At 44.7% G+C, this 11524-nt stretch overlaps 1 pseudogene; it reads right to left on the bottom strand.

The window, feature by feature from the left end:
• Positions 1–275: 275 nt before the first annotated feature.
• On the bottom strand, positions 276–11142 carry LOC147959678 (uncharacterized; annotated as a pseudogene).
• Between the last annotated feature and the right edge of the window lie 382 nt (positions 11143–11524).

The raw sequence follows: 11524 nt of genomic DNA, 5'->3' as shown, positions 1-11524 counted from the left end.
TACTAACAAATCTCTTATTGTAATTTCATCTATTATATACTTTGTCCCATTTATGTAAGCTTCAATATTATATGCCAATTGGTTATGGATTTTCTTTATTCCATACATATCAATGCATACTTCGACTTTATTATCATCTATGGTTTCCACTATTTGTGGACATTTTACGAAATATTTATCATGGATGATATTCTTTGTGCAACCCGTATCTAATAGTGCCAATATTTTATAGGAAATATTTGGCCTTAGAACTATTCTAACTGATATCCTTATCCCTAGCATTCTTTGAATGGCAATCGAATGATATATTTATTTATGAAGCTAGTTATTGCATCTTTTAATTGTATTATTTTGTCTCCTTTTTTATCTCTTACCGTAACCATTTGCTCTTTCATCTCCGTGCTTTTAGCAATATTATTATCTCGCTCTTTACTATTCTCTAACTCATCTTTTAGTCTTTCTAACTCATCTTCTAATTTATTTATTCTATTTTCTAAGTTTCTAACCCTACTGGATAGTATTCTTTCTTCTGGTTCAAATTCTATTTCCTGTCTCCACTTCTCTTTACTAGCTCTTAGACAGGAGGAACATGCTTGTTTTAAGCATAAGCTACATGTGAACCTATTATCTATGCTTGGATAAAATAAGCAAAAAGCACATTTTATATTATAATCACCTTGTCCTTTAATCCAATCATGTTCCCAATCTACTTGGTTCATCATTTCAACTTTTAAACCCGCTAATTCATCCATTAGGTCTATTTCATCTTCACTTGATTCAGATTCTGCAGTCTCATTTTCTACTTCATCTGTTTCTATGATTGAATATATTGACTCGTCATATTTTGTTTCATCATCACATACTAATATATTCTCATTAACACTATCTATAATTAATACTCTCTCTTGCTCTTCATATTTACTAGAGTATCGTTTCTTCTCTTTATTTGGGCAAGTTGTACCTAGGTGGTCAGGAGAGTTACATACAAAACACCTACATGTTTTATCATAAGATTTCTTAGGATTATATCTTCTTACATTTCTTTTATGTAAGAATGGAGCTCTATTATGAGACCTTCTGAAGAAATATCTTTTATTTGTTCTAAAATTTCTATTACCGCTATTCCGTGGTCTATAATATTCATTTTCCCTATGCCTTTCTTCTCCATATGTTAGAGGTATTTGGACAATGTTATTGCAAAAGTATAATCTGATTTCTTCATAGATCTTTGAGCTTGAATACTTGTGCATACCTTTATCGGTTGTTTAAAAACACATGTTATGACTTGGGATATATTTACCACATTTCCTCCGAATTCTTTTTTATAATCCTCAAATATTATGGATCATCGTGGATCGGAAAACTTGTTGAAATATCTTTCTACTACACCTACATTAAAACCTTGCTTAGTTGTAGTCGCATTATATAAATAATACTGGGAAAATTCTTTATGCCTTTCCAGCTAGTTAATGTTAATTTTTATATTTCTCTTAATCTTTCATTTTGTAATGAGGTATGTTCTAATTCCGGATCTTCTGCTATTAACATATTTAAAGTGATATTTGCAAAGTTATTGGGATTACTTCCTGCCCTTTTTAATTCTTCATATTTATTAGGGTATGACTCTACCCATTGTTCCCATAGAACTTTTACAGACTCTCCTAAAAAGGTTTCAAGATATGTCAGCATATCTTCAACCTTAGTACCTATACACACCGTGCAAGCCAATACGCACAACAACCCAAATGGCGGGGTTATGACCAAGAATATGCATTTTCATCTTATGCTTCCAACTAGCAAAATTACTACCATCAAAGTAAGGACCTCTATGGTTGTAATTTCCCTCGCTAGACGCCATACTCTCCTAGGTTGTGAAACCAAGGCTATGATCACCAAATCTATGGAAATCAAGGCAAATGGAGACCAAAGCTCGAATACCACTTGTAGGATCGAAAGTAGGTCTAGAGGGGGGTGATTAGACTACTTGACCAAATAAAAATCTAACCTCTTCCTAATTTTAGTTGTGGGCAGATTTTAGCAATTAGCACAAGTCAAGCAATCAACCTAAACATGCAAATCTAAGAGTGTAGCAGCGAAAAGTACAACATTGCATATGAAGGTAAAGGGAAGGGTTCGAAGAGTGCAAACACAATGATGACATGGAAATTTTTGGCATGGTTCTGATAGGTGGTGCTATCGTACATCCATGCTAATGGAGACTTCAACCCATGATGGTTTCACGAAGAAGAAACCTTGTCTATCCCACCATGGCCATCGCCCACGAAGGACTTGCCTCACAAGAGTATATCTTCATGAAGTAGGTGATCTCCTTGCCCTTACAAACTTCTTGGTTCAACTCCACAATCTGGTCGGAGGCTCCCAAGCGACACCTAACCAATCTAGGAGACACCACTCTCCAAAAGGTAATAGATGTTGTGTTGATGATGAACTCCATGCTCTTGTGCTTCAAATGATAGTCTCCCCAACACTCAACTCTCTCACACAGATTTGGATATGGTGGAAAGATGATTTGAGTGGAAAGCTACTTGGGGAAGGCTAGAAATCAAGATTCTTGGGGTTGGATTGGAATATCTTGATCTCAACACATGAGTAGGTGGTTCTCTCTCAGAAAATGTAGGCTGGATGTGTAGGCACGTTCTGATGGCTCTCTCACATATGGAGAAGGGGGTGGAGGGGTATATATATATCCTCCACACAAAATCCAACCGTTACACACATTTGACCCAACTCGGTCTGACCGAATAGAAGAAATCAGTGAGACCGATTTAGTTCAAAATGTGAACGTTAGCAAACTTTATGGGATCGACTCGAACAACTCAATGGGACCGATGTGCTAGGTCTAGGGAGAAACCTCATCTCGGTGGCACCGATTACATGAACTTGGTGAGACCGATTTCAACAAAGAGCAAACAGAGAGTTGGTCAAGCAAACTTGGTGTGACCGATCGCTCATTTCGGTGACACCGAAATGTTATAAAAAGGGAAACAGAGAGTTTGCAGGGCCATCTTGGTGAGACCGAGATCCGTATCAGTATGAACGAGGTGTTAGGGTTTCTGGCTGTGGCTATGTTAAATGAACTCGGTGGCGCCGGATAGGAGATTTCGGTGGGGCCGAGTTTGACTTTGGGTTTTGGACGTATTTGAAATGAGAAAGTGGTTGAGGGCTTTGGAGCAATACCGCTAAGCATTTTGAGAAAGTAGACCATTAAGCAACACCTCATCCCCTTTTAATACTATTGGCTTTCCTATGGACTCAATGTGATCTTGGATCACTAAAATATAAATGAGGTGTCTTGAGCTTTGCCAATACGTGTCCTTAGCATTTTGATGGGGTTCCACATCCTCTTGTCCATGCCACGCCATTGTTGAACTTGTCTGACATACACTAGATAAAAGCATTAGTCCAACAAAAGATATGTTGACATTAATTACCAAAATCACCCAGGGAGCACTTGTGCTTTCAATCTCCCCCTTTTGGTAATTGATGACAACATAAATCAAGCTTTAGATTTAAGATATGCAAGGTAAAGCTTTGGAAAGACATGTAACATGCATAAGCTCCCCCTACATGTATGCAATCATGTGAAGTTAGAATATAAGAACATGTGAATGCATAAGCATGACAGATCAAACAATGAGTTACCTGTATCTTGGCTATATGCATCAGAGCAATGATGTGGTTAAGAGGTGTGTACCTCCATGTTCATGAATCCTTCTTGCAAACAATATGTACATCAGCAAGAGATCATCATGCACATGAGTGTGATGCATATAGTTACCTTGTGGTCTTAAGCTGGCTTTGGAAGGAGTGGACCTGAGAAAACAGGGTTAGATAACACAAGAACACTCTAAGTAAAGCACTTTCAGGAAACCACAAGAGTACCAAGACTGGATGACATGTAGTGGGTGAGTACTAAGTACTCCATTTAGATATTGACATGTCCCCAAAGATCTAAAGATATGCAATGAATTCCAATGATTTTCCTCCCCTGGACATGGACTCTTTCTCCCCCTGAATCTGATATTGGATAATGGGAGAAGGTAGGGTGAGAGAAAATCAGAGCAAGAAATGGTACAATCAACCAAAATCAGAGCAACAAGAATATCAGCAAGAGCTAATATCAAACATGTTGACATGTCTTTCCCCTCTTAAAAACATGTGACTTCTCTCTCTCCTCTTTTGTCAACAAGCATCTGTATAAGAGCTTAGATGAGCTCATATGATAAGCTTTAATGGTCTCTCTCTCCCCTTTGGACATCAATTTCCAAGAAGGGCATTTCTGGAGCATGAGTCAAATAGGTGTGGTCCTTGAGATTCACTACAAAATGGTGGGTAGTCTGAGATGCTGATAGAGGATAGAATCATTAAGTGGAGCTGAAGAAAATAGGCAATAAGAAATGGCAAAACATTTTCTCGGAGTTGAAATCAGTGACTCCGATTGTTTTCCTTCGGTGATGCCGAAATGACAGAGTCAGAGAAAGTCCAGATCGGTGAGACCGAATCAGTCCATGTCGGTTGGACTGATGAACTGTCCACAAGGAGACATTGTGGTTCGGCCGAGATGATGGGTTTGGATCAGAGGGACCGAGTTCATCTTAGAGTAAAGATTTTGTCAACTCAAATCTCTTGGCAAATGAATTCTCACAAAGATTTGCAAGGAATTAACAACGGGGTCACAGAAGAGAATCAGAAAAGAGATCTAGATGAAGTTTTTTTAGAAGGGGAAATAAAATAGCAAGAAATGTATGCAAGAACACAAAGTAAATGAGCAAAGAAACACCGGAGAACTTCATCTAGAGGGGGGCGGTGTCGGTGTCAAAACCGGCCGATCTCGGGTAGGGGGTCCCGAATTGTGCGTCTGAGGATCAAAGGTAACAGGAGACAAGGGGAACACAATGTTTACCCAGGTTCGGGCCCTCTTAATGGAGGTAAAACCCTATGTCCCGCTTGATTGTATTTGATGAGTACAGGGGTTACAAGAGTTGATGTACCTCGAGATCGTAATGGCTAAACCCTAGATGTCTAGCCTATATGAATTCTGATGGCTTCTACGGACTAAACCCTCTGGTTTATATAAACACCAGAGGGGCCTAGGTTTGTACAGAGTCGGTTTACTGTAACGCCCCAAGACCAGAGCTTCAGATGCCTTCCATGATTTCTGAGATTCGTTGCGTGATTTGTTTGGTTCGTTGCTTTCATTTTTGCATCATGTGCATTGCATCATGTCATCTTGCACCTCTTCTTAAAATTCAACCAATTAAATCGTATGGATCTTCGATCCATTTAAATCGAGGGAAGGGTGACTTCTCTTTATAACTTATCCTCCCAATATTAGGGACCTATTATAAAGTATTCCATGGATGTAGAATTACCATTGACACACTTGCAAATAAATCCCAATGTCTTTGTTATCTCAACTCTTGGTCTCCGACTTGTCCTCATATTCTTTTATCGTTTTACACTACTAGGAAAAGGGCTATAGATAGGATTGATACTAATGGCGCACCAGGGAAGTAGTGCGCCACTACTATATACTAATGGCGCACCTGTTGGTGATGCGCCATTAGTGTGGAAGACACTAATGGCGCACCAGAAACAGGGTGTGCTACTAGTATTAATTTTTTTTCCATTTTTCCATACATACTAATGGCGCATCAGGTCGACAATGCGCCATTACTAGTTCTAACTAGTAATGGCGCACCAGGCAGAGAGTGCGCCATTACTGTAATTTTTTCTTATTCTTTTTTTTGCAAAACTACTAATGGCGCACCGTTTCACAGTGCGCCATTACTAGTTTAAACTAGTAATGGCGCACTATTACACGGTGCGCCATTAGTATATATATTTATATTTTTTTACTTTTTTGCAAAACTTCTAATGGTGCACCACCTGCAGGTGCGCCATTAGTAACCAGGGTTACTAATGGCGCATTTCCTTGTGGTGCGCCATTAGTAAGCTGGGACCCCAACAAGATATTTTGGAAAGCGCCACACCTACCCACTCACTTTCCCCACTTCATTCCCTCCACCTCCTTCTCCAAGCTTTCGGCTGCCTCCTCCTCCTCACCTCATTTCCACCATAGATTCATCAAAATTAAGTGGTGAAATTACCTTTTTTGATAGGTAAGTAAGGGGAAAGCTATCTTCATGATGTAGATCTACTTTTTTTCTCCCTAGCTCGCTCCTACAACGTGCACATGCACTTTTTGTGGCCTAGCTAGATCTATGTATGTTTGTGGTGTTGCATGTGTTTGTGGTGTTGCATATATGTTTGTGTTTGAAGGTACGGTATTTGAAATGCGATAGTTGCCAATATTTTGCCGGAATGTTTTGATTCATTTCCGTTTCGGCGAGAATTTTGGCACTATGCATTCTTTTTGGTCCTATTTTTAGGGAAGGTCATGCCAAATTTTTTCTTGGTTCTAAAATATCGTTTTGCTCTACCCCGCAGGCGACCATGGTCCGCACGATGACTGAAGGCATCATGAATAGGTTTTTGAGCTCCGCGAAGGCCGAGATGCTTCAAAAGAACGAGACGGAGATAAGATGTCCGTGTCAAAGATGCAAGCTGAAGAGCCTTATTGCGGACCCGGATTCCGGGCAGGTGCGGGACCACCTGCTCTTGCGTGGTTTCATGGATGGCTATCAGTGGCAAGGTGATGAAGATGACTATGAAGTCGTCCATGGCCGGGGCCGGGCAAGAAATGAGGAAGGGCAACAAGACAAGTACCACCGTGGCGAGGGCTGGCGAGAAGACGAAGAATCTCCAGGACATGATCACGACGGTGATGCTGTACACAGTCATCATGTAGAAGATGTCGTACATGATGATGAGGAAGATCAAGACGAAGGGCATGATCATGAAGATGAAGATGCCGGAGCAGATGACGATGGAGGCTGGGTGCAGGACCCTCATATTCAAGAGCTGCTTCTCAAGCAGACGGATAACGCAAGAGCTGCCGCCCGAGAGAAAGCCAAGCTGGATCAACTGGAGATAGACGCGGTTACTCCATTGTATGAAGGATGCAGGCCCGAGGATACTCGCCTGAAAGTAACGCTCATGGCTCTGGAGATGAAGGTAAAACACAAAATGACCGACGCATGCTTCGACGAGAACATTTCATTCTGGCACGAACGTCTTCCCAAGGGGAACAAGTGCCCGACCAGTTTTGAGGAGGCGAAGAAAATCGTGTGTCCTCTGGATTTACCACACGTGAAATACCATGTGTGCATGAACAATTGTATCATTTATCGGGACGAGCACGCGGAGTCTACCATATGTCCGGTGTGCGGTGTCACTCGATACAAGAAGAGGAAGAAAGCTCCTCGAAAATCGGTGTGGTACTTTCCGATCACTCCTCGTCTGCAGTGGTATTTCACGGACCCTAAGGTAGCAAAGCTCCTGCGTTGGCACGCGGATAGGGAGGAGAAGAAGCAGGAAGATGACGAAAATGATCCGGAGATAAATAAAAAAGACAAGATGCTGAGTCACCCTAAGGATGCGAGCCAGTGGCAAGCGTTGAACTTCGAATACCCAGAATTTGGGAAGGATCCAAGGAACATCGTGCTGGGCGCGAGCACCGATGGAGTCAATCCGTTTGGCAGCCAGAGAAGCACACATAGCACCTGGCCTGTGTTTGTGTGGATGTACAACCTTCCCCCCTGGTTGTGCATGAAGAGGAAGTACATTCACATGAGTATGCTAATTGAAGGGCCGAAACAACCAGGGAACGACATCAATCTATATCTGGGGCTGCTGAAGGAGGAGCTAGACACGTTGTGGAAAACGCCAACCAATACGTGGGATGCCGCAGAGAAAGAATATTTCCCTATGAGAGCCGCACTGCTCACGACGGTGCATGACTATCTCGGTTACGGATATCTCACGGGGCAGGTAGTCCACGGATTTTCTGGATGCGTAAGGTGCATGGATGACACAACGTATCGCCAGCTAGATAGAGATCCCGGGTCTTCGAAAACCGTGTTCATGGGAAATCGAAGGTGGCTTTGCGACGATGACCCGTGGAGGAAACGCAAGGATCTGTTCGATGGTGAAACAGAACCCCGAAAATGCCCGTGTACGAGGAGCGGCGAGGAAATAGACGAGCTGTTGAAAAATTGGAAAGACTGCCCATTGCCAGGAAAGAAGCAAAAGGCGCCAGAGCCGGGAAAGAAGCGAAAGGCGCCAGAGCCGCTGCTGAAGGTATGGAAAACAAGGTCTGTTTTCTGGGACTTGCCGTACTGGAAGATCCACCGTGTGCCTCACAGCCTTGATGTCATGCATATCACGAAGAACGTGTGCAAGAGTCTGCTTGGTACCCTGCTCAACATGCCAGAGAGGACCAAAGATGGGCCGAAAGCAAGGGCAGACTTGAAATCAATGGGCATCAGGCAGGAGCTTCACGCTAATGATGATGATGATGATGATGATGATGATGATGATGATGATGATGATGATGATGAGGTGAAGCAGGACACAGAAAGTCGTCGCAAAGGCAAAAAGGCCAAGAAGACCGGAAATTACTACCCTCCCGCGTGCTTCACTCTAAGTCAGGAGGAGATCGAGCTGTTTTTCACCTGCCTCCTAGGAGTAAAACTTCCTTACGGTTACGCGGGGAAGATAAGCAGATACCTAGACCCAGCGAAGCAGAAGTTCAGCGGGATGAAGTCTCACGACTGTCACGTGCTGATGACGCAGATACTTCCAGTTGCAATCCGTGGGATCATGGACGCGCACGTCCGTGAAATGCTATTTGGCCTATGCAACTTTTTCGATGTCATCTCTCGGAAGTCGATTGGCGTGAGGCAACTCAGAAGGCTACAGGAAGAGATCGTGGTGATACTATGCGAGCTTGAGATGTACTTCCCGCCCGCATTCTTCGATGTTATGGTGCATCTGCTGGTCCATATCATGGAGGATATCATCCAACTCGGGCCGACGTTCCTGCATAGCATGATGCCGTTCGAAAGGATGAATGGTGTCATCAAAGGATACGTTCGCAACATGTCACGTCTAGAGGGAAGTATAGCCAGGGGCTTTCTGACCGAAGAGTGCATCTCCTACTGCACGAATTATCTAGGCATCGAGAACCCCGTTGGTCTGCCCGTCAACAGGCACCTTTGGCAGGCTCGCTGGATGGGGTCACCGTGAGGGTCGCCGCGAAATGCATGTCGACTTCGAGGGTCGACTCGCCGACTTTGAAAGAGCAAACCTAGTCGCGCTACAACACATAGACGTGGTCGATCCTTGGGTGGTAGAGCACAAAACCTTTATTGAGAAGGCGTACAATGACCGAGGCCAACAGAGGACAGACGGAGATATACTCAAAGAGCACAACTCATGTTTCACGCGTTGGTTCAAGCAGAAGCTTCTGTCGTACCCTTTACATGAGGATTCTTCCGCGGAAGAACAACTCATATTCGCCTTGTCACAGGGCGCCGAGCACAACCTGATGACCTATGAGGCGTACGATATCAACGGCTACACATTCTACACCGAGGACAAGGACATGAAGAGCGATGGTTATTAGAACTCCAGGGTAACGATGGAATCCTACACCGGCAACGACAAGGACAGATACTACGGAAGGATCGAGGAGATCTGGGAGCTGAGCTACGCTGGAGAGAAGGTCCCGATGTTCCGTGTCAGATGGGCCAAGAGCGTCCTAAAAGAAGACCGGTATTTCACCACCATGGTTATACCCGAAGCCAAATCCAAGACCGCGGGCGCAAACGTCACCGCGAAAAATGAGCCATGGGTACTGGCTTCCCAAGTGGACCAATGCTTCTTCATTACCGACCCGTCAAAGCCCAGTCGTGTTGTCGTGAGGAGAGGCAAACGGAAGATCATCGGAATGGATGGAGTAGCCAATGAGCAAGACTTCGACAAGTACGGCGACCCGAAGATCGAACATGACGACGACGATGAAGTAGCAGCACACACTACAAGAAGAAGCAGGACCACCCTACCTAAAGGACGTCCGTTCCACAAAAGAACTCCATTTGCGAAAAAGAAGGGCAAGAAGATTGAGAACAGATAGCTAGCTAAGATCGATTGTATTTAAATCGTAGTCTTCATTTCTCGATTGTATTTCATGGGCACTTTTTGATATCATGAATATTTTTAAATTTCATGGGCACTTTTTGAATTCATGAGGACACTTGATCTCGATCCCCCTCCATCTCGATCTCGATCCCACCCGCACCCTCCCCGCTAGCTAGCTCCACCGCCGACGACCCACCGCAACCCTCCCCCGCTCCACCGCCACCGACGAGCACCCGGCCCCCGCACCCCTGGGGGGTTATTACTGTTTTTATAAAAAAAATATTACTGTTATGATTTAAACAAGTTTGAACATATTTAAACACAAATAAATATCAAACGGGATTTAAAATGCATAAAAAAATACTGGGGAGCCTGGGAATCAAACCCAGGACCTCCTGGTGTGTGTGCTGCGTATTGACCAGTCGGGCTAGTGGGCAGGGTCTGTTGTACATAGGGTTAGGTTGTATATAACCTGACAAGTCGGTCTAGATTAAATTACTTATGGCGCACCCCTCGGTGGTGCGCCATTGCTATGGATGTACTTATGGCACACCCCTGGGTGGTGCGCCATTGCTAAGCCTCCCCCCACACTAAAATCCCCAATCTCCATTTCTCTCTAGTCCCTCCCCTGCCTCGTCTCACCCGCGCCTGACCACCACCGCCCACCACTTCCCCCGTGCTCGCCGTCCCCGGCCGTGCTCCCTTCCCCCGCCGCACCCGACCACCTCCCTCACCGTCCCCCCTCCGCCCGCGCCCGCGCCCTCGCCATCCCCCTCCCCCCGCGGCTCCGCCTGTGTCAACCTCCCTCCCGAGCACGACAGCTAGGGTTCCTAGCCGCTGCCACCGCTGCCGGCCCGCTGCCGCGGCGTTCCCAGCCGGCCGAACCCTCTGCTGCCCCGCCTCCGGTACAGGACCCCAGCAGCGCCTCCCCCCATCAAGCAGCCGCTCCCACCAGCGGCGCCCCCCTCCCTGGAGCAGGCGCTCCTGCCCAGCAACGCTGCCGCCCAGAGCTACGCCGGCGACCAGTCCGTAGGCAGGTAGCCACCACTCCTTCATCCTTCCTCCCTCTTCCCTCATCCCCCCTCCCTCCTTCCTCCTGCATCCTCTGTTCAATTTTTTGCTTGCTGCGTGATTTTTCCAGAGCATGCTCAAGTTTACATGTGAAAGGATTGTGCTTTATAGGTGTTTGTGATAATGCCTCTATGGGACGGGGAGTATTTTTTTCCTAGCCGTGTTGTCACCGAAAAATGCAATAAATTCTCATGGTTCGAAACCTTTGATACTTGGCTTCTCCAAATGAGAAATTTATGCATGTAATAATTGGTTTACCTTAGTTTGCAGAAATATGAAATTAAGCCTTACTTAGTAACAATGTTTCAAGAAGATCAATTTGGAAGCTCTGCTTCACAGGATGCCTTCAGACACTTGCACATATCTTTCTAACTCATGCATTATTTCA

The sequence above is a fragment of the Triticum urartu genome, chromosome 7A, assembly GCF_056163025.1.
Source record: "Triticum urartu cultivar PI428250 chromosome 7A, HENAU_Tu73, whole genome shotgun sequence".
In the NCBI taxonomy this organism is placed as follows: domain Eukaryota; kingdom Viridiplantae; phylum Streptophyta; class Magnoliopsida; order Poales; family Poaceae; genus Triticum; species Triticum urartu.
This window is presented reverse-complemented; position numbering and strand designations above follow the sequence as displayed.